Source organism: Leguminivora glycinivorella, chromosome 2 (genome assembly GCF_023078275.1).
Source record: "Leguminivora glycinivorella isolate SPB_JAAS2020 chromosome 2, LegGlyc_1.1, whole genome shotgun sequence".
NCBI classification, from domain to species: Eukaryota; Metazoa; Arthropoda; class Insecta; order Lepidoptera; family Tortricidae; genus Leguminivora; species Leguminivora glycinivorella.
This window is the reverse complement of record NC_062972.1, coordinates 3,397,894-3,420,426: the sequence shown is the minus strand read 5'-3', so window position 1 is coordinate 3,420,426 and position 22,533 is coordinate 3,397,894. Positions and strand designations below refer to the sequence as shown.

Here is a 22,533-nt window from a genome sequence, read left to right as displayed (position 1 = left end):
TAAAAGACCCATTTAAAGTTTAATACTCAGTTTTGGCCTTTGCCCACCAGCACTGTGGGAGACTCTAAACTATGAGCCTTTTTTTTTGTGATCTCACTAAACAGAGTGGGGGATTTATCATATGACTGTTTTCTAGAAAATGTCCCACCAGCCGCGGGAAGGCCTTGAAGGGGGGTGTCAAATCTCTGTTTTGGCCATTTCTCTGCGACATATATATGCATCATATATTTGATGGCCCGTGGCTTATGTCGAGATTTATAAGGAAATCACATTTATTGTTTACCCATTAAACACCACTATTTAAGAGTCTCCCTATTGGTTATTTAAGGTAAAATAAAATTAAAAAAAGGACGATAATTTGTATGTGATTTAGGCTGATTTCGGAGACTTTTATGTTTAAACATTTAACACTGACAGATCATATCTATGTTTACCAGCTTTCAACACTGATCTATATAAAAAACGATCTTAAATATTTTGTTTATTATTTTTCCCAGAGTCAGAAAACCATTGTCTAACACATATATTAATATTCGTTAAAGGTTGATAAATTCATGCATTTAAGGGTTAAAACTCACTTTTGGCCTTTGCCCACCAGCAATGGGACATGTAACTGCTATAAATGTGTCCCTTTGGCTACTCTCAACCTAAGACTCATAATATCTTTAGTACCAGTCATGGTAAATGTTAACCTGTTCTTACAATCAGAATCGCTTCCTAGCATCAGAAATCACTCGACCGACGTGATAACCGTCCGATTATCGTCCGTTTAACCGTTGCAACGGCCTGACCTTCCCATATCGAAAGGGTTAAATTACAACATTTCTCTAAGCAATTTTCAACTTTAAATTAATGACTGAAAGTAGTTTACTGCTTGGGGAGATTTTGTACTTAGTAAAGTTGCGACCGGGGTGAAACTCGGTGTGAAGTGATTAAGATGTTACATGGATATCACGCGGTAATTCTGTCTAAGAGAAAATAGCTATTTTTTTTGACCAAAACAGTGTTAAATTCACAGTGGTGTAACTCAAGTCAAACATAACTGGGGAATAGGCAACCTGTACTTAAAATAAAATATTTTTCCCCTCACTAGCTCGGAAACACGTGTTTTGTCCTTTAATACCAGCGGGTAAAAACGCATTTTATCCACTAGTGAGTAAAGTAATTTGACCTTGAATAAAGTCAAATTAAATGCTTTAAAATTGATAAAAGTAGGTGAATCTAGTAATAAAGATGATTTACCACCTGTGGAACTTGCGTTGTAGTTTCCTCACTAATAGTGAAGGGAAAAGTTTTGTGTTACACACGGGTGAAAATGTATTTTACTTCTCGCGTGTTAAAAAGCTCAGCTTCAGGATTCTATTGTCGAACCACTCGCTTCGCTCGTGGTTCAACTATCTTTTCACTTGCTCGTTTTTCAATTCCACACTCGGCGTTAAAATACAACTTTGCCCCGTTGTATTACAAATAACTATTAAACATTAATTTTCCATTTGCATTTTTTGTACCCATGTGTGTTCAGTGTTGTAAATCAATAAACAAAATTCGAGGGTACTAAATACTTAACCGACTAGGAGTACCTAAGTGGTTTACTACTTATGACGTGTCAACTAATATTGTCTATTGGTTGTTGTATTTCCATTAGTTGTTGGTGATAAACTTGATGCTCATTTCCTCATAGCTAGCATAATAAATCTTCCTCCATTAAGGCTGTTTATAGTTTTTATTTAAGTTGCTGTTAATAAATATAGTACCTACAACAATAATGTTTGGATCAAAGTTTGAGCCAATTTCCAATTTCCGATTCTGATAAAATTTTGCGTTTATTTGTTACGAACAAGTAACCAGATATATTAGTTAAGTGATGCCATTTTCTATAAGGTGCATTGGGGTAATTTCGAAGCACAGAAATGCTCAGGTAATTTCGAAAGGGGAATCTTGATATGGTGGAAATAATGGTGATTTTTATGTGACTTTCGAAATTAGACGACCTTCAAAATTACCCCAATGCACCCTACCTCACTTCTCCAGAGGGCGGCAGACAATTTCATCCTAGGTAGACTACATCCATTAATTAACCAAAAAAGCACAATGAATATTGATAGCAAAATTACTCTATATAAAACCTGTATCCGACCAATTTTCACATATGCCTCAGTAGTTTTTGCACACACCACAAAGAAAAACATTAACTCCCTCCAAGTCCTTCAAAATAAATTCCTGCGTAAAGCCACAAACTGTGAAAAATACATAACTAACGAGGACCTCCATCACGATTATAACATTCCATCAGTCAAAAACTATATAAAAACCTCAGCTAGAAAATTCTTCGACAATAGCCCACACCACCCAAACCCGCTAGTTGTAGCCGCCTCTAACTACGTCCCAATTATTGGATGTGTAATGATTGGTATAACATTTTTTGGTATAATAACATTTGATATAACAACATTTCGTATATATTTAAAGGATATAATTACTCATTTGACATAATTATCATTTGGTATAACCACAAAATATCTACTTTTATTTTGTATAATCATTATTTCGTATAACACTTATTTATAATAACCGTTATATGGTATAACTATCTATTGATATACGATTAGTATAATATAACTAGCAAACAGTATAAAACATTTCATGAATTAATTTTATTCTTTTTTGAAGGGATCACAGTTCTAACCTAACCTAACCTAACCTACTTTTCTGATAGCAGTACATATGTTTAAGGGTCACAGTTCTAACCTAACCTAACCTATTTTTCTGGTAGCAGCGCGTTGTGTGTAGGGGTCACAGTTCTAACCTAATCTACTTTTCTGGTAAATGATGGATCTAATTTACTGTACAATTGTTTTTTATTCTAACTGTGCTTTAGAAAGAATTTGTGTTATACAATTTATTTATTATCAGAAATAAGCATTATACTCGAAGTATGTTATAATAAATGATATTCGAAAAAATGATCATTATATTAAATAAGAATTATACAATTTGTTAGTATATTATTTGTTGTTATATGATTCATTAATTATATCAAATGATCGTTATAACGACTAAAAATATATCAAAAAAAAATATCGATCGATACGCACCCCCAATTATTGATCCTAAAATGGGCAGGCGCCGTCCTAAAAACGGGTAAGTAATACGAGATATAAGAACGTATCGTATATTACTTATAACATATACGCTCACTTTGTATAAGCTTGTTCAGCATAACGTTCACTGGACATAATGCTCAGAATCGATAATAGCAAATCATCCAATTTCGAAGTGAATAATGTTTATTCTCTATAATATCAGTGTATATAAAGATTAATGTATATAACGTTCGGGATACCTAATATTTATATCATATATTAATCAATTATTCTAACATCAAAAGGTGTAATGTTGTTAATATCTAAGATCTATGTTTATAACGTTTAAGATATCTAATATTAATAACATATATTTTTCAATTAATCTAACATCAAAATAATGTTCATTCTATGTCTAAGATTTGAAATGCACAATAACCTAACCTGACCCACTTTATTAGCAACAGTTTTGTGTGGGGGTCGCAGTTCTAACCTAACCTAAACCTACTTTCTTAGCAACAATTTTGTGTGGGGGTCACAGTTCTAACCTAACCTAAACCTACTTTCTTAGCAACAGTTTTGTGTGGGGGTCGCAGTTCTAACCTAACTTAAACCTACTTTCTTAGCTACAGTTTTGTGTGGGGGTCGCAGGTCTAACCTAACCTAAACCTACTTTCTTAGCAACAGTTTTGTGTGGGGGTCGCAGTTCTAACCTAACCTAAACCTACTTTCTTAGCAACAGTTTTGTGTGGGGGTCGCAGTTCTAACCTAACCTAAACCTACTTTCTTAGACACAGTTTTGTATGGGGGTCGCAGTTCTAACCTAACCTAAACCTACTTTCTTAGCAACAATTTTGTGTGGGGGGTCGCAGTTCTAACCTAACCTAAACCTACTTTCTTAGCAACAGTTTTGTGTGGGGGTCGCAGTTCTAACCTAACCTAAACCTACTTTCTTAGCAACAGTTTTGTGTGGGGGTCGCAGTTCTAACCTAACCTAAACCTACTTTCTTAGAAACAGTTTTGTATGGGGGTCGCAGTTCTAACCTAACCTAAACCTACTTTCTTAGCAACAGTTTTGTGTGGGGGTCGCAGTTCTAACCTAACCTAAACCTACTTTCTTAGCAACAGTTAAATGTTATATATGGAGAACGGTATGGTATATAAACTGAAACTGATATTATTTATGGTGGACGGTATACTTACTGTATGGTGTATAAACTGAAATTAGCTAATGTAAACGTTATATTAAGAAATGTTATGCATGGTGAACGGTATACGTAGTGTATGGTATATAAACTGAAATTAAGTAATGTAAACGTTATATTAAAAAACGTTATGTAAAACTAATGTTATTGCAATTCAGCGTTATTTCTTACAAAAGTATTGACGTTCATTATTGCTGCTGAATGTTAGTAACATGAAATTATATATATTACCGTTATATCTCGTGGGACGCACCCCCTAAAAACCATAGCTGGGCATTAACTCGTTAATCCGTTAATCGTTAATTAACGAAGTTAACATTTCGGTTAACGGATTAACTTTTAAGTTAACTTTAAAAAATGTTAACGGATTCGTTAACTTCCGTTAAATTTCATCGAGTCCGTTAATCGTTAATCCAGCACCCCAAGCGGCTCGCTGCGCCGCGAATACCACGTCCTGACTGCTACTGTAAAAGCCCGTAGTACGGCAAAACTTTATCGGTAAAAGCAGATCCGTCGGTTATAAACAGTCTAAAGACCAATTGGCGACTTTGGATCACTTATTCGAGATCTTCTAAATCTTATTAGACGTGCTAGATCGATCACTAACGCCTTTGTCTTGCGTGGGCGACGGTCGCGCGACCGTCGCCGTCGCGTCTCATACTTCCATATCGATAAGGTTTGATTTCGTATGCGTCGCATCGCCGTCGCGCGACCATCGCGCGACCCTCGCCCACGCAAGCCACGGCGTAACCTGGGAATAGAGTGCAATCATCAGGCATGACAGACAAATCGCGCAACCGACGCATCGAGTTAGAGTCCGGCGGGCCTTAGATTACTCTACCAAGTTATCGTGGCCCACAGCATCGAGTTGTCGTCTCAAATCTCAATCTGAAGAACCGACACACCACGATCGCGACCGCATGAATGACCCAATAATTACCAATCCGAAGTAAAACCTAGGATTTAGCCAACCAACGGCGGTAAAAGCCCGAAGAAACCGTAATTATTACATTTCGGTTTTTTACCGATTGGCGTCACAGGTTTTAATGGTTTTTGGTGGATACTTAGTAAATACAAATACATAATACCTACAGTGAAGTCCTATTTTTATGACGTGTTAACGGATTATCGATTAACTTTAACTTCCGTTAAATCTACCGAAATGTATCGCTTTAACGATTAACGAAGTTAACTTTTTAAGTAACGGATTAACGATTATCGAAGTTAACTATTTGATTAACGGTGCCCAGCTATGCTAAAAACATACTACTGGATCCAGACGACGCGATCACTCAACGCTTAACAATTGATCCGCCCAAACTGAACTTCTCATCAGAAACAGTAGTAAAGTATGAAATTACACACCTAAACGATAGTGAATTCAGGCTAATCCTAAACAAAATGCATGAACTGTCGTTGTCACTTAAACAGGGCAAAAGAGTGGTGGAACCCCACCTCTTCATCCAAAATCTAGATACACTAGTGCGCACAGCGCGCGAGCAGGCGGCTGAGTCGGCCGCTGTGGATTCGACCTGAGCTGCATGGTTACTCCTCTCACTTTAGTTTTAAAAGCTCGCCCCGTCCCTTCAACCTCAACCTTACGCACGCTATGACTGACATATACTTTGTTATCCCAAGACATAATTACGGACTGACACCGACATCTACATCTTCATCTTGCTCTTATGAGCCAAAAAGACCTGGCCCCCTTAAGGGACCAGGCATATACTTTTTCCCCGGGTAGCCCTCCCAGGTAATAATATTATTCGAAAATTATATAGATATTTATGATATACTTGCCATAGCGTGACAGATAATTTATTATCGTCGGACATGGTATTTTATTTTTTACCTACAGGCTCGGAAACCTTTTTATGTTTTAAAACTAGTGGGTAAAAATGCATGGTATCCATCCACTACCTCGAAGATACATAGAACAAACCAAAATGTATACCTCTTATTTGAAACTCATATACTTATTCTTGATTTAAACTTGTCTGTTGTATGTATTTACAACTTGTCGATATTTTGTTATCGACATTACCCGTCCCTATAGCACTTGAACTTGTAGACTACTATGAATGAAATCATTTTCACCACACCCACTGGTAAAGGTTTACTTTGCTATTCGAAAACGGATAGCAAAATCGCATTTTATCCACAAGTGTGCAAAGTAATTTCATACAAATTTTAACTTGATGTCTTAAGCTGACTGGTAGAATTTACCTATAAAGGATGATTTTGAATCATAAATATTGAATAAATTGATGGATTTGATTTAGTTTGATGTTTTATAGTCAGTATTTTGTTTGTGTTGGTGTGGTGAAAAATTTTGCGTTTCACTCGGTGGCAAAGTTTGTTTAACCTTCGTGCCTTGAAACCCTCGCTACGCTCGCGGCTCAGTATTGGAATCTTTCGCTTGCTCGGGTATCATCAATATTGGCACGTGCGGTTAAACAACAACTTTGCCCCCTTGTAAAACAAATAACTATTATTAAGCATATTCTTCATACTACGCTCGCACTGCGCTTGCCGGTACCATGACAACAACCGATGCCCTTTCGTAAACCATACTGCAATGGCATAAGGCCTACCGATGTTCAGTTCAGCACGTCGGCTATCGTACGTGGTGGAGAAGACAAACGACCACGATTAACTTAATCGCAGCTGCGAATGTCACCAGAAGGGCTATTTCACCACACTAAACTAAAACGACATATCTACATTCATTTTTCTACGGCTCTTACGCCCTTTCGAACTGAGCAAAGTTGATCTATCATGTAAAAGAGAAATGGTTAAACATCGTTGAGTATACAGGGCGCTTAGGTCATTTTGATTCAGTATGCGTAACAAATGCATGCGTTGGAGCGTAATTGTTTTCCGCCAGGTAATATGAATTTATTAGTGTAAACGAGTGGTCTATATTTAGTCATTTTCCTGAGCATTTTTACTGGCCTGTGTATCCATACTATATACTATACTATACTTAGGTACTACGTATTGCAATATAAATGGGAAAGTGTTTGTGTCTGATTGTTTGTCCGTTTTTAGGGTTCCGTAGTCAACTAGGAACCCTTATAGTTTCGCCATGTCTGTCTGTCCGTCCGTCCGTCCGTCCGTCCGTCCGTCCGTCCGTCCGTCCGTCCGTCCGTCCGTCCGTCCGTCCGTCCGTCCGCGGATAATCTCAGTAACCGTAAGCACTAGAAAGCTGAAATTTGGTACCAATACGTATATCAATCACGCCAACAAAGTGCAAAAATAAAAAATGGAAAAAATGTTTTATTAGGGTACCCCCCCTACATGTAAAGTGGGGGCTGATATTTTTTTTTTCATTCTAACCCCAACGTGTGATATATTGTTGGATAGGTATTTAAAAATGAATAAGGGTTTACTAAGACCGTTTTTTGATAATATTAATATTTTCGGAAATAATCGCTCCTAAAGGAAAAAAAAGTGCGTCCCCCCCCCCTAACTTTTGAACCATATGTTTAAAAAATATGAAAAAAATCACGAAAGTAGAACTTTATAAATACTTTCTAGGAAAATTATTTTGAACTTGATAGGTTCAGTAGTTTTTGAGAAAAATACGAAAAACTACGGAACCCTACACTGAGCGTGGCCCGACACGCTCTTGGCCGGTTTTTTCACGACAAAACGGAGCAACGAATTGACGTGATTTTTTTAGTGGAAATAGTTGAAGGGATCCAGAGTGACATAGGCTACTTTTTGTTTTTTTTTCTAACCCCCCGCTTCCCTAAAATGGGGGGTGGAAGTTTGTATGAAACATTCCGCAATTTTAGAATTTAGTTTAAATTATAAGTACCGGATGGTTTTATCGTATATTGTATCGTCATAATAGTTATTTGTTATACAAGGGAGCAAAGTTGTATTTTAACGCCGAGTGTGGAATTGAAAAACGAGCAAGTGAAAGGATTCTATAGTTGAACCACAAGCGAAGCGAGTGGTTCGAGAATAGAATCCTGAACTTGCGAGTTTTTTAACACACGAGAAGTAAAATACATTTGCACCCGAGTGTAACACAAAACTTTTCCCCTCACTATATAGTGTTGTAGTTTGCTATATAGCGAGGAAACTACAACGCAAAAAATGCGTTTATCACTGCTTCCAGTAGTTTTACAGGTGGTAAATCATCTTTATTACTAGATTCACCTACTTTTATCAATTTTAAAGCAGTTAATTTGACTTTATTCAAGGTCAAATTACTTTACCCACTAGTGGATAAAATGCGTTTTTACCCGCTGGTATTAAAGGACAAAACACGTGTTTCCGAGCTAGTGAGGGGAAAAGATTTTTTCGCTCTTCTGATAAATACTAACTTAAAACTGACTGTAACATGAAACTAACTTTAAAATAATATTATTACCTACGTTATGTTACATTTCAATAAATTTTCCGCAAAATAAAGCTGCAAAAGCCTGAAAGTAACGTCATATTTCGCAAAATATAGTCGTAAATCGAGAATTAAGAACTTACTTATAAACTTTGCCTACGTAACCTTAACCTTTCTTTCACATCCTTAATTTATCGTACTATTCAACCATAAGACTTCCTCGCAAGCCACGTAGGCATCGATTCACCACAATGTATGTTTAATAATATTTATTACACTACCTTTTCTGGTATCAAGTATAATTCTTTGACACGTAGACTTGAGCTTTCGGACGGGAAAGATAAGTTACGATCTTAAACCTTACTTAAAGGATATAAGATTTATCTCTGATGGTTTTTTTTTAATACGGTCTTGTCTCGTAAACTTATGAGAAGGCGATGACCCGAAAACAAAGATTACTAAGGTTTTATAGATCTTTTTGGTTTTGAAATTAACAAGCAATGGAAAAAAATATTAATAAATTAATAAAAAAGCTAATAGCCGGTAAAATGTCGAATTTATTATTCCGGTACTACCTTTATATTATTTCAAATTTTAATGAACAAAAACAGAAATAATGTACAAAGCTTTTCTTCTTTATGTCTCTAGTATTCCCTTCATTATTTTACATTCAGTACATGAGGTCGTTATCCCAGGAAAAATCTTAATAGCGACAACTAACTTTGAAATGCGCCACAGCACAGCGACATCTATTGAGCTTTCTGTGTAACAGACAAGTTGATCTTAGTACTAACATTGTTGTTTGTTTTTTACATGTTTGTCTACTTATTTACAATCTTTACATTTACTAGTTACTTCAGTAAAATATACAAGTTACGGGAACCGTGTCCCATGATTTAAATATTTAAACACCGAAGTTCAATATCACAATATTGATACCCGTGGCGCCATCTGTTGACGGTCAGCCAAACTAACATTTTGACGAATTTTATCTAAGAGTTACATATTGACTTGATTACTATAAAATTCTAGGCACCCGTTAACACATGTTGCACTAGGTTTTAGAATTTTAAGTCTACGGGAACACTTAAATATTTGCTAAGTTCACTCGGAAAACCAGTACCGGTGGCGCCATCTAGTAGCGGCCGGTTAAACTAAGCTTGTTTGCACTGTGTTTATACGTTTTTGGTAAATGTTCGCGTTACAGTCTCCCCCTCTGGAACTGCAGTCGACCCGACGCAGTGACAGGAAAGTCGACGTTGAGTTGTGGTCGGCGTGGGAGCACGTCCGCGTTCATTTCCGGTTGCTGGTACAGGGGTAGTCTCTGGGTCTCCCCTCTTCCATAAGACTGTAGGTGCGTTCCGTAGTGTATAGCTACTGCACACATCGGGCAACTGCTCCTAACAACGCGTGGCGTACCGCACCCATAACACGTGTTGACGGGCGGTGGCGGAGACGGCGCTGGCGCTGCTGTCGCAGTACAGGTAGTGGTTGTGGCTGGTGGCAGCACTTCAACTTTCACCGCTTTTCGAGCGGTCGCTTGTAGAGGCAAAGTACGTATTGCGTCATTGGGACGTTTGAAACACGTAGCCGCTGTCAGGAACGTTTGCACGCAGGCAGAATCTCGCTCGCCGTTGCAGGAAAACGTACTTTTCGCAAACGAACCAAACTTGGGTGGAGTTGGGGCTGGTCCGACAGCAGACGCTATGGCTCCTAGTAGCTGCTGGAATTGGCTTTCTGTCATGCTCACAGCCATGGCTTCCTCCAAAAGTTTAGCTTTTCGACGAGTAACCACAGACATACGACTCGCTACGTCACGGCACGGCCTCGAGTTGGGCGCCAGATGTAGGGGATGAAAACTCGTAGAGGGGTGGGGCGTGCGCGAGAGCGTAGTGAAAGACGGCGTGTAGCAGACTTAGGCGTTTATTCCCAGTCGGCACTATGCTAAGTACTTAAACTAGGTATCAAAGGCCGTACAGCGTCCTTGAGGACAACAGTCGAGCGCTAAGGGAGCGTACGATAGATTTAGCCAAATGGTCCACCAAAGTCCCGATACGGTACATAAGGTGTGCACGAATTGACTCCTAACTTATTCTCAAATAAAACGTTGTTCAGTACATGAGGTCGTTATCCCAGGAAAAATCTTAATAGCGACAACTAACTTTGAAATGCGCCACAGCACAGCGACATCTATTGAGCTTTCTGTGTAACAGACAAGTTGATCTTAGTACTAACATTGTTGTTTGTTTTTTACATGTTTGTCTACTTATTTACAATCTTTACATTTACTAGTTACTTCAGTAAAATATACAAGTTACGGGAACCGTGTCCCATGATTTAAATATTTAAACACCGAAGTTCAATATCACAATATTGATACCCGTGGCGCCATCTGTTGACGGTCAGCCAAACTAACATTTTGACGAATTTTATCTAAGAGTTACATATTGACTTGATTACTATAAAATTCTAGGCACCCGTTAACACATGTTGCACTAGGTTTTAGAATTTTAAGTCTACGGGAACACTTAAATATTTGCTAAGTTCACTCGGAAAACCAGTACCGGTGGCGCCATCTAGTAGCGGCCGGTTAAACTAAGCTTGTTTGCACTGTGTTTATACGTTTTTGGTAAATGTTCGCGTTACAACATATAGCCTAAGAACGGTGCGATATTTTTGAAAATAATTCTACAACAGTAGTTTTTTTTCATATACAGCGTTTAATCGCAATTTAAAAAACCTATATTTTCGAATCCACCAATAGTTTGGAATGGAAGATATTAAAAAAACTACGCCCAAAAAAAAGCGTTTTCTTTCAGCAAAATACCTCACAGTAATTTAATGGTGGACACATGTAAAAAAAAATCAGTTTTAAGGTTTACAACCCGAAGCCACCTAAATATATGACGGGAAATAAGACTTTTTTAATGATATAGAATTTTTGAATTTTTTCTAACGTGCTCTAGAGCAAATATAACAACAGATATTTTTAAGCAGAAATGAATAGCACATAATATTTCAGATATTTAGCATATAAAAACCACCAATATATTTATATGGAAATAAAAAATCTAAATATTTGACCGGGCAAATTAGGAACAGATAATAGTACGAGGTTGACTTTTACTGTCCCTATTTAACAATATTAACAGCATGATAATCCACCCAATAAGTTTGACCTTTATTTAATACTTTAATTTAATAATATATTTACATTTTTTGCGTGTTTTGGTTTGGACCTTAGTGTCTTACATTTAGGAATCCATATGGCAAACCACCACGCCAGTGGAGCTGGGCCGAGAGTAGGTGATGAGCCGTGTCGCATGCTTTTTATTCTGTTCTTCTATTGCACATTAACGTAAATGAGGAGGCACACTGACATTTTACCCCGCCAGGCGGCGCCTATATGCAAGAGTCTAGGCATGTCACTGTCATTCATATGTGAGAGAGAGAGAAAAAACATAATTATCAGCTTCTCGCTCTCACGTCTCACGGACTAATAGGGTGGCGCCATCTGTCGTATCCTTTGAGTGTTCCTCCTCATTACATGTCTATTTCTACATAAGTAATATTTTAGGTAGATTAAAAACAGACGTTTCCCACCGATAATAAAGTCCAAAGTAATTTAAAAAATTACATATTTATTTTAGGCATGCGATTTGACAGTCGTCGAAAAGAGTATATACTTGTCAGTACATACATCTATCTCACATTTTTCTCTTCTACCATTTGACAGATCTCCGTCATCTTGTGAAATGTATTCTTCCATTCTTCAGAATCGTTGAAGCAACGCTTGTTACAAACACGCGAAAGCTATGCAAAGTCTAATTTCGAACCATATGTCACAGCCAGGTATAGCCCCGGCGATTATCGTTAGACTTACAAGCCACAGGTCACGGGTTCAAATCTCAGTCGTCGCATACGTAGGTTGTAGATATTACAGCTTTTTTAATTCATTTTTTTTATGTTTTATTTATATTATAAGTTGATAAGTACAAGCTACTGCAATGACATTAAATACAAGGACGCACAATTCATAACAAAAATGTTTTAAAAATCTGGGTCTAAATTGCATTTATAACATTCTTGTTGATGCTAATAACGTTAACTTCTTATCTGCTTAGGAAAAAAATCGTTCATGCCATAACCAACTTAGTGTATAAAGACCTAAGTATCAAAATTGCAAATGGAACTGCGACACACTAAAAACTCTTTATCAAAATACCTTTTGTCATAATATGCTCAAATGACTTAAATGTCAAAATGAATTGCGAACGAATATTGAATGAACGGAGCCGCTACCAATATATAATAAGTATGTAGGTATTAGATATTTCCAATTTATTCCATAAATAGAAATACCTAAAAAAGGCCGCAATTTTACTTCTTCATTACATAAACTTTAAAAATACCCTACTGTATCATCTTTATCTTGGTCACTTGTACTACGTTTATTACAATAAATGTATGTAATGTATGTATGTGTAAATTTCCTGACATGTCATATTTTGTTGTCACAAAGAAAAATTTACAGGGCTTCCAAGAATCTCGAGCTGGAAGGATACAAATTAAAATATTTTCTATGAAAATAATTAAATTCGACAGCAGACAACCCAAAGGGTAATCGGATTTATTTATTATAGGCATTTGTTTTAAATTAAATACCAGTGGCTCTGATCTGATAGTGGGATATTCTTTAAAATTTATTTTCAAAAGGAGATTTAATGTTGGTAATGCCATTCAAATAATATTAGAAGTGTCTACGCGAGTTTCCGAATTTAATTATAGGATAGCACATATTGAAATTACTGTAATATGGGTACAGAAGCCTGCCTATTGAAATATAAAATACATAGCAAAAAGTATAGAAAGAACCTACTACTTTTCGACTTTTTATTTACACTAAATACCGACCATACAACTGACTCTAATTAATCTTGGTTTTCAAAAGTGTAAAATGTAGACCTAAGTGCGTTTTCGCATTATCCGATCAGATATCGGATGTCGGACCGATATCCCATACATTACAGGCAGAATCTTGGATTCATCTATTGATATCCTTCCGACATCCGTTATCGGATCGGATAATGTGAAAACGGTCTAATAGCGACTCAATTAGTTTTTGTTCCTTGACGGTCATTAATTTGAACTAATAAAATTATTTATTTAAATCTATACAATTACAACGAGTATTATAATGTATTATACATTCATTTTGTAATGTAATTCAACGAAATAACTTATAGAAATATATTCTACCCTTTTTGCTTGTTTTCCGATTACTATTTAGCAAAATTTTCATTGAGTCATACCATGGACTTTCAATAGGGACTGAGCTCACACTTTTTTTGCCATAATAAATTGAACTTTATCACCGGTGCAGAAAAACGTTCTTATTAGGATAGTAAAAGTGTATCCACATGAGAGGGTCAAAGTTGGGGCTGGTGTCCCTCTCGCACGTGTGACCAGTGTTAAAGAGATTACTATAGTAGTAGTGTTTTTACCTGTATGATAACTAAGTTAATAAACTTCTTAAATGATTTTTGTATTATATCGAGGCAAGGATATTAATACCTTGTAGCGAATTGGTAAGTCATTATTATGAAGCCATAAAACCAAAGATTTGCGCAATTAAAAAAACCTTTAATTCGGTATTAGTAGATTTGGTTGTAACTTTGAATATTGACTGGTATCCCCAAATAATGACAGTGATGACGTCATTCAAATAATTTTGACAGTGGCATAAGTGCGAGAGGGACACCAGCCCCAACTTTACCCTCTCATGTGGACACACTTTTTGGCCTAACAACTCAATCTAGCTTAATAATATATAAATCTATGAGTAATACCGGACAACTGTCACTGTACATTTGTAATCCTTATTATAAGGGCATAACGTCTAGCGATGGTTAGCTAAGACAGAGTATTGCGGTTGCGGGGAGGAACGATGTTGAACCTTAGGTTACCTTCAATCAATACTAACACTAAAATACAGTTTTCGACCTTATTGCATTACATGTGTCTAATAACATTTTAAAATGGCTAGGGAATTAAATATCTTGACTGTACCTAAATTACTCACAGCATTAAATAAAATGTTATATACAACAAAAAAAAACAATATTTTAAATAAAGGAGGTAAAAAGGCGGTAAAAGAAAAATAAAATAAAAATAAAAACCAAAAAAAGTTCATTTCGACTGCCGGGGATCGAACCCACGACATCAGGACCGTCTGTCATTTTACGTTACGCTAGTACAACCTGAGCTATTTAAGCGATAGTAGTGGCGACGAAATATATTATTATACCATGATGTAATGAAAATGCGGTTGAACACATGAGTCACTTTTGAAATAATGCAGGAAATTACATCGTCAATGGTAGAGAGTTTGTAGGTAAGAAGAATATGAAAATACTTATTTCAGTACGTACGTATGTGGTTTTAGCGCTTCTTGGCGAGCATTTAAAGGTGGATTAATTTTTATTCTTCTTTATTATGATCCTAACGAAAAGTCTGTTCCAATTTTTTTGCTTATGTAATTTTTGCCGTGAATGTTATTCCGAGCTAGTAAAATACTGAACATCCGTCTTGTTTTTGGGGTGGTTTCAGTTTTCATAGTGTTTCAACACATAATGTATATACAAAACAACCATAACTTCACTTGTCCTTTTATTGCTTGTGTCATAACTGATTTAATTAGTCCGCTATTTGCTACTACGAAGTATCATTCACAAAAATAGGTGGTTTCTTAATGTGTTATAAAGGTCATAAATTAAAGTAGTCGAATTTAAAACAAAAGTCCTGATTCCATTTTCGCCTGATTTTTAGTGAATTAAAATAATATTTGTTTTATTCTATTATACGTTTTTTGTCACAAATTTTGGTGGCTTAACTAAAAAAACTATTTCAAATTACCAAACTTAATTTTTGGTGACATAAAAAGTACTGTTATAGAATTAAGTTATTTTCCCAGTAGTAGCAAGACCGGATGGTTCCTAGGCTAATAATTTAATTTAGTGCATTAAGGTATTAACTCCGTCATTTGTACTTTATGTTTTGCAGTAAAAAATAAATAAATAAATAATTTTAGTACCTACCAATAAATACTTAATTTAATTTTATGTACATTTTCATCCAGCGACTATAATTAAATATAATAATAAATAAAATGAAGAAAATAACAGTTTACTGAGCGGCTCACATTTCACATTAAATTGTGAACTCTTTAACACTGTGTATAAATAGGTAAATTATAACATTGGCATAATAATTACACACGTATTAAAATAAACAGCATAACTAAATTACGCTTGCAAACTCAGCTTACGTTTGTTTCAACCTACGTAATCTACAATGTATAATTAAAATGGAAAGCATAATCAACCTGCCTACTGCTGGCCTGGCCGAAGTGACAATCGCTGACGCTACATGACTATCGTAACGCTGTCTGGAGCGTCAATACAGGCCCCGTAGCCGAATGGCATTTCTGCGACGCGAAACGCCACCGAAATGCCGCAGAAATGTAGTCTGGCTCTATCGCGCCAATACTCGAGAGCGATAGAGATAGATACCTGAGAAAGAGATGTGCATACAGAAGAGCGATAGAAAGAGCTAGCTACGAAACGCTTACGAAGCGTAAGCAAGAGACGTTGACTAAGTAACCGGGGACAGTCAACAACACAGCTGTGAATACAGACAAAGTGCCAAAAATATCTATACACACCTTCAGGTACAGGGAATAAAGTTCTGTATAAGAGACTTTATCTGTATTCACAGCTGTGTTGTTGACTGTACTTAATCTTATTTTCTAAAGAAAGTAAAGACGTTAGAGCGTGGGCCTTAACTTAACTCATAATGTCATATTATTAAAGGTTAGATTTGACAAACCTGTGCGTCTTTGTGGATGACACGGAAAATCTTATGTAGTAATTAAAAGTTAAAGTAATGTTAAAGATCTTGTCGCTATTATTTTCCTAAACAAAGGATTTTCAAAAATTGCAAAAGATGGGACTGTCTCTGCATGACCTAATAAGAGTAATAAGTAGGTAAGGCTAGTTTTAGTATCGCGCAGACCGACCGCGCAGAGCGATCCGCACCGGACTATGTATTAAGACGATACGATAGGGGTCAATTCTCCATACAAACGGTCTCGACTATTTCCTCCCTGGTCTCCCTTTTCATTGTGGCGCAAAAAAATGTGTGATACTCAAGATTGGTAACAATTAACCAAAAAAGCTAAACGGTCCGACATATATTATTTCATTGTTATTCAGATTCTCAAATTTCGTTCCGATTGATTAAGTTTTGAAGGAGGAAAGAGTCGAGGGCGGAACCTCGATTTTAAAGATTTTTTTGAAATATCTTTTGACTTCGTTGTTCTTAATGGACAATTTTTTTTCGGTAAATCTAGTTAATAACACTTGTATATTTAACTAAAATTCCCAAGTTTACAGGGGGGCTCTTTTCCATTTTAGCATTTTCGCTACCGTATCCTCTTAAGTTCAGGGATCGTTTTAAAGTAGACAAATCCGCGCGGACAACATCAACTTCATACAAAATCAGTTTTTGCGTGATCGCTTCGCGTGGTCGGTCCTCGTGACACTAAAGCTAGCCTAATAGGTAAGTATTATGCATTTAATTTCTGAAGTCATCCTTGGTTTCTATTGAGTATTGTTTTCAAACCGCAACTAATTCAAATTCAATTAAATTTTCCCATTCAACCTGCATTAAGATAGTGTGTAAATATTTTCAATTTGTTCGTATTGTTATTTTATACCTTGACTGTAAATTGAGATCTATATTCCATGTATCATGTACCTACCTTACGTCCTACTTGAACTTTATGAAACTGTGTATACTTATTATAAATTCCGGACAAAAAGTTAAGTACCTAGTGTACCTACGCACCTAAATCACAGTAAAATAAAGAGTACTATCGTACAGTATGGCCACTCCTTCTCCCCGCTGAAAGTGCCGCCCACCCCCTCTCGGTTACCTCACAGTTACCGCCTGTCAAAAACGCGACCAGTCGACCTGTCATATCCCACTCATACAAGCGTAGTTAGTACGCGTTCACCTACACGAGCTTAGACTGTGTGCTAGGAACGCGCCTCTTTCATATATTTGATCGCCAGTGTCCGAGGTGTGCCTAAATACTTAAGCTACAGGGGATTCGATTTTTTAATTTCGAACCGTTCGAAAATCTGTGGAAAACGACGTAATGCTGCTTTTGAAAAAGGACGGCTAGTAATTTTAAAAACTAGTGGTAATGACCACTCGTTTTCGATTCTGTTAGTAGAATTTAAATCGCTAGTAGTGGAGATATTATTGAACGAATTTCACGAAATCGAATGGCCAAGATTCAAAAATCGGCCGGCCCCCAAGTTAAAAAAATTGAACATAATGTCGAGAAATTTTATTATACCTATACTTACTCATTAGGGATGTACCGACTAGTCGGGAAAGCCGACTATCCGGCCATATTTGTAGTCGGCGACTAGTCGGCAAACAAGGCCGATTAGTCGGCACTTGATAAGTAAATAGGAAAACAGTACAAAAATAAATTAACGGATGATTTATGGTTATATTAAATATGTAAGTACTCGTTATGCCTTTGTTTGTCAAAAGAACAAATATCTGTAATTATAACAGAAATAAATGTCCTACCTAAGACTATCGGTTTCATAGGCAGGATCACTATTTATATAAAGCTAAAACATGGAAAATGTGTATAAATATTCTCATAAACCTTTGAACCTGAAAAAAACATTAAAAGCGCGAAAGAACCACAAATGTCATTCAAACATTCTGGTGAATTTAGTCGAAAATTATGTTATAGCCGACTAGCCGACTAGTCGGCCGACTAATCGGCCATCCAGGCGCCGACTAGTCGGTAGTCGGCCTAGTCGGCCAAATCACTAGTCGGTACATCCCTATTACTCATACCTTCATAGTTATATCTACATACTTCCTAATTCACAATAATTAAAGATTAATTTCAATTTTAACAAATTACATTAAAACTTAAACATTCTTCTATCAATAATAAAAGCATCATCATCATCGTCGTCCAAACCGTATCCGGCTATGGCGACTCCTTGTTAGTCCATGTGGTCTGAGTTCTGGTTTTGGTGACTCGCAAAACCGAACTTGGTTTTAAACGTGCGATTACACGGAGCACAGTATAGCTGGCTAGCTGTGTTATATGTGTATGCGCAGGACAGCTTTGGGCTGGTCTACTTCATTCATAAACATCAATATCACTTTCTAAGAAAAGAAAATCTTAGGATTAAAAGTATACTAAATAGTATAGGTAAATTAGTTTGATAGACATAATTTTCACGATCATGATCAATGGGAACTGTGCGCGTTACATCGCACGATACGACATTATTACAATCCTAGTCCACGTTATGTTTTTTTATCACTACACTTCAATAGGTATTTTCCTACACAGTAGCAAACAGTAGGTATATATTATACTCCTTTTTACTTAATAGGCATTCAATAACACAAACATTGCTGAATGTGTTGACAAAGGAGTAAATTCGATATTACTTTATTCAATATTTTTTGATTTGTTTTTTTTTTTAAGTAGTAACACTACTATATATAAATTATAAACTGAAATAGATACCATACACTAAAGAAAAAGCGATCAAGTCCACTAGTCCACTAGTCGCTATATCGTAATCCTGCAAAAGGATTCATATAGGAGATGCAAGCACAAATTGCTCGCCCTTAGAGTTGGTCAAAGGCGCGTAGCCTTCAGAGATAACATACACTTGAGAAATTTCGACGGGTACCTCGGCGGTCGGGGTGGTGTAGCGGTCGAACACGTCAGCCGCGATAGCTGGAGACCCGGGTTCGATTCCCGGCTTCGCCACCAGTGGACTTGATCGCTTTTTCTTTAATGTATGGTATCTACCTATTTCAGTTTATAATTAAAGGAGTAAATTATTTCTGAAAACGTATTAAAGGATCTTAGAAAACCATTGCGACAACAAAGTATCGCAGTTATATTTTGTCATAATTATTATTTGGTTAAATCTTTATCAAAAGAATAGGTGATTGGTCCATAGCCTCACATAATACTTTAGATACGCCGGCAGGGCTTCTCTATTTGAGGACATTTTTCTCTTCTTCCCACAAATCTACTGTATGTTGCTAACAACATTCAATAACGCGTGTCGTCCAATATTTCACACTGATTAAGATTGTGTACTATGGGCACGCGTCAAACCACTTTCGTTGGCGGTCAACCGGCGTGCGCCGGCGCAGGCGTCGGATCAAATTAAGAAGTTCGCCGTTTTGCCGTCATCACACTTTCACTTGCGTAACGTCTTATTTTTCACTAAATTTGGAATTTAGATCGTGAAGAAATGCCGTCTATTTTTGGATTTTTTGAACTCTTTCGCATAGGTTTTGATTAACTTGATAACGACTTAAAATTGAAAGTGGCTACTAATAGGTAGGTATAGTGTGTCTTGTCTACTAAAAAAAAATACAAATTAAATTATATTCTATGAGGATAAATTAATTTGTTCTAAGAAGTAGGTATACTGTCGATGTCGAGCACAGTTACCTTACCTATTAGGTTTTGCTTGTAGGTCACGATTTCAATGCTATAAGATTAGGATGTGAAAGCTTATTTCGGAGGTTTACTGGTGTTGGTTGAAGTCAGAAATTTGTGTAAATTGCACATACTTACCTAGTTCGGATATCAATAATTTTTAAGAAAAAAAAACCGCCTTCCTTTGGGGTTTTGGTGATAAATACTTTCAAATGTTGGATTATGTTATCAATTCGTCTGTATATTTTTTAATGTTTGTTATGCGATATCTCTGTCATTTTTGAACCAATTTTGAAATTTGGATGATTCTGAAGTACTTACAGATGATAATGATTATCAAAACGGAACTCTAACCAGGGGCGGCTCACTCTTCATCAGCAGTTCCACTGCACCAAATGTCACTGTTCTGGACGTAAGTGCATGCTGTTCTTATATAATTTTAAGAAAAAAAAAACCGCCTTCCTTTGGGGTTCTGGTGATAAATATTTCAAATGTTGGATTATGTTATCAATTCGTCTGTATATTTTTTAATGTTTGTTATTCGATATCTCCGTCATTTCTGAACCAATTTTGTAATCTGGATGATTCTGAAGTACTTACAGATGAGAATGATTATCAGAACGGAACTCTAACCAGGGGCGGCTCACTCTTCATCAGCAGTTCCACTGCACCAAATGTCACTGTTCTGGACGTAAGTGCATGCTGTTCTTATAAAAATACCAAAGTCACTATAAGTGTGCCGTTCAGATTTGAGGAGTTCCGTTCTGACCATCATCAGCAATTCTACTGCACCAAATATCACTGTTCTGGACGTAAGTGCATGCTGTTCTTATAAAAATACCAAAGTCACTATAAGTGTGCCGTTCAGATTTGAGGAGTTCCATTCTGACCATCATCAGGAGTTCCACTGCAGCAAATGTCACTGTTCCGTACGTAAATGCATGCTGTTCCTTTAAAAACACAAAAATCACCATTTGTATGCCTTTCAGATTTGAGGAGTTCCCTCGATTTCAGGATCCCATCATCAGAAAAAACCAGTTTGCTCAACGCTCGATATGTGCATTGTCAATAATACACTCTATAATTAGACTACATCAACGGTAGAAGAAAATCGAGATAATGACAAATAAAGAATTACATTTTTATGTGCAAACCGTAACCGTACCAAAATTTAACTCGTTAAGATAATGTAAATTATGCAGTTACGTATTTTAGTGGTGAACAATTTGCATTAATTACTTTATAACAACTGTAAAAAGATACGCGGATAATAATTCCACTTGTTTATAAAGCATACATACCATACAACAATGCAGGAGCATAGTATGGGAAGTAGTATTTTATGTCCTGCTCCTGAGATAAATACATACGCTTCTACTTCTTTGTCAGCGTTCTTACATTCATTTTTCACGTGTTTATGTTTATGGGATATATCCCATTGAGATTGACATGTTACTTTTTTATCACAATTTCGTTTTCTTTCAACCCCATAATGTCTAAGAGTGTCACTGAAACCCGGTTGCAACAAACCGTCTGTCACCGTTAAAGCGTTCGTTAAATTTTATTGTATGGTAAGTGCCATAGACGTCTGCTGCTTGACGATGATGTGTCCGTCAAATCTGGTTGATGCAACTGGCGCTAAGAGTGTCACTGAAACTTGAACAGTTACATGTGCCCTGCCTACTCCTGTCGAGAACGCAGACGTAAAATTATGTATGCACGTGTCCAAACCATCTCAACAAGTAGCTGATTAAATAACCGATATATTTCGCATTATTACGTAAAATCGCGAACATGACTCCGCATCTTTCTGCCATTCCCGCCAACCTTGTGCTCTTCGTTGCCAAATGTGGAATGGCAAGGGGTTTTTGGAGCATGCAAGTTGCTAAATTAAATGTGTATTAATTATATGTTGGATTGGCGACGGGTATGTTGGCAACAACATCGAATGCTTGATGTAATCAGATGCATCTGCAGGTTTTGCAAATTAAAGTAAATTAGTGGAATTGAAGGTGTGAAGATCTTCTTGTCTGATAACGTGATCTTTAAACTTCAAAGAACGGTTACTATAGGTACTCTCAGGTCGCACATCTATCATACTAAGAGTTTTGAATGATTCACGGTTATTTTCATTAGACTTACATATAGACCGTGATTACCTTTTTGATTTTTTTTCTTGATTTTTGTCTCCGTGTCTTTTTGGTTTCCGTGATCATGATGCATGCAACTGCGTCGAAATATCGGGAGCTCGACAAAAATCAAAAAGGTAATCACGGTCTATATCCCGGTCAATATAAGTCTAATCTATCATACTATTTGTTA

At 36.6% G+C, this 22,533-nt stretch overlaps 1 protein-coding gene and 1 non-coding gene across 2 annotated transcripts in view; both read left to right on the top strand.

Annotated features, from left to right (window-relative positions):
• Nucleotides 1–22,533, top strand: part of LOC125240933 — a 51,907-nt gene that overhangs the window by 1,571 nt on the left and 27,803 nt on the right. The window lies entirely within an intron of this gene.
• On the top strand, nucleotides 19,451–19,524 carry Trnas-cga. Its single transcript has one exon. It is a non-coding gene; the product is annotated as a tRNA-Ser (tRNA).